Here is a 2,950-nt window from a genome sequence, read left to right as displayed (position 1 = left end):
AACCGAAACCGAATAAAAGTAAAAATTTACCCTCCCACCGCTCGTACCGTTTATCGATACAAGCAATCACCGTGCGTTTTTATACTGTTTGCATTACATTATGCGTATTTACGATTATTGTTATTACTGTAGTACTTGTGCACAGGTTTACTTGCAGTTAAACGAGTGGAACGCACGCACCGCCGTCTAGTCATGTGTCGTTCAATTCGGTACGGGTTGCGCACACCGAACACTTTCGCTGACCCGAGTACGTATTCGATTATATCGTTTCGAGTTTTCCGCTATGGAGGACCCGCCACACACACACCCCGCTCGAACCCCGCGTTTTCGTTAACAGCGATCTGCTCAAAATCAAACGACACGCGTCTCGTATATTATTTTCAAACGTGTACGTTTCCTGGTTGGGAAATCATGTAAGATATCAAAAAAAAAAAAAAACACCGCCGTCGCCGTTCAAATCGATTGCAACGACTACATTATGCACCGGTGTTTTTCTAACTGATGTGTCATGGGATCAGTCCAAGTGTGCCGCAAGGTGTATTAAATTACAACAAATATGGAATTGATGTTTGATATATAATGAAACGTAATAAGTCGTATCGTTTAACTTCTGTTCAATAATTTCTTATTAAAATAAAATATTGATTCACAAGTTGATATTATATCGAATAAGATTTTTGTTTGACCTTTATGTTTTCACGGCGTGTTGCAAAGTATGATATATTTTAACGATGTGTCGTCGTAATACAAATATTGATAAACACTGATACCATCAGCGGCCTACGGCCCCAAGATGCGGTCCGTTTCTTAACAAATAGGACAGAAGTAAATCTCGTGAATTTCCACGTTTTGTTTTGTATGCGTTACATTTGAGTTCAAAAAAATAAATAAATAAAGTAAAATATCAATACTATATAAACAAGTTAGATGTACTCGTAGAGCAAATATAGAGTAGTGTATAATGTGATATACCAGAAGTCTTCCGTATTTATTAGTAAATCATAATTTTAGAAAAAAAAATGTCACAAATACATTGTGTTTCCGAAATGTTTGGAATTAGTTTTGAGGAATAGAGAATTGTACGCGTTATACTTTGAAAGCTGTATATTTCATATGAACGGAAGATCGATAATTATCTAAATTTTAACTTATCACGTAAAATAATAAAAAAAACGCTAGTTAATAAATATAATATAATATTAACAACGGGCTTCCACTTATACAATGAACGATATAAATGATAAATAATATTAGTGTTAGTATAAGAAAAGTGCAATAGTGTTGAATTATTTTTTTATTATTCCTACAAATACATACGGTAGATTTATTTGTTTCTCTAATGGGCAACATTTTTTTTTTCGTATCGATTCTTAGTATATCATACTAAAATATTTGCATTTGAAATAAATCAAAATATTTATGACTACAAGACGTTATGAACTGTGTTCACGGTATGAATCATTTTGATACAGTTGATATAGTATTACATGTTCGTTCTTGTACTACACATGTTATAGTTATTCAAAAACACTAGGACAGTGAAAATTATTAATGATTTTAAACAGTAGTCATACTATCTAAACGTTTCAGTTCACGACCTGTGATTGAACGCATTCGGTGGTCCGATACATCTGGGTGGCTCGTATGAAATGTGAAATACACTCAGGAAAACAAGGATAAAGATATCGTGGTCATCGTACAACGTTAATAATAATAATAAAAATAGATAACAAAAATAAAAGTGATAAATGATTGGGGTCCCGTCGCAATATCTACACCGGAATCGTAGAATTCAAATTGATAGCGTATGCGCACACCGAATCATTTATAATAATTATGATCGTTTCGCGAGACAGTGTCACCAGCCGTAAGGCAAGGATAACATTACTGTTGCCAGAAATGTATTGGAATCGGTTGGCTCATTAGCAGATATCCGGCGGGCTTAGCTCCCCTGATAATCACCAAGCCTCCTCAAAAATGTTTTCCAAATTTTAAAAAACATTTTTTTTAAATATACATCGTACATTTCAAATATTGAGAACTTTTTCTTTATAACATTATACAAATTATGACCTATACAACTGCAATTTATACAAATTGTTACAAATAACACTCACTTTGCCAATTTACTCTGCAACGTGTGAACGTAATTTTTCAGCTATGCGTAGAATTAAGAAATGAGTGAGAACTTTTATGCTCCAAGATCGATTTACTAATGTATCTATTTTTCATAAGGAAAAATATCTGAACAAAAGTATTGAATGTGAAGATATTTTAAATGTATTCTCAAAATCCTCCAGAATGCTGGTTTCAAAAATAAAATATCCGTTACTGTTATTATCTAATTATTGATTATTGATATGTTAATTGTCTTTGATGCATTGTATAATTTGGTAGTATCAATAAAAAAATAGAGTTTTTTGGATAAAATATAATTTGAATATAATGTTTATAATTGGTAAATAATTGAACTCTCAAGGAGGTGTGGGGGTGAAGTGTCCACATTTTAGATTTATGTAAATACTTGTAAACCTACCCCCCCCCCAACATTTTCAATGGATATCTGTTTATGGGTTTGCTTTACCAATTTTTAATAAAACAATACAAACAACGGTCATGCGTTAGGTGAGGATTCGTATGCACTTCTAGTAATGTTCGGATCACGACCGTTTGCCGTTTAATTGACATCTAGCAAGTGATCGTCTCTGTTTGAGGGTCATTATCATCGAGAACCCGACCGTAGTTCTGGTTCAAGTGCTGTGTGTGTCCATATGCGCCCACACGTACACAAACACAAATATACAGCACACACCACGGAACGATTGGAATTTGGCGAGACGCCATCAAACGAAAGCCAACTATTATTTTCGACACAGTTCAGCAAATAGGGGGTAGTAATAAAAATAATAATAATAATAATAATAATAATAACAATACAGTGAATAGAGGG

This window comes from Sipha flava, unplaced genomic scaffold (assembly GCF_003268045.1).
Source record: "Sipha flava isolate LNK unplaced genomic scaffold, YSA_version1 48_pilon_pilon, whole genome shotgun sequence".
In the NCBI taxonomy this organism is placed as follows: domain Eukaryota; kingdom Metazoa; phylum Arthropoda; class Insecta; order Hemiptera; family Aphididae; genus Sipha; species Sipha flava.
The sequence above is the reverse complement of the archived record's forward strand: the minus strand, read 5'-3'. Positions refer to the sequence as shown.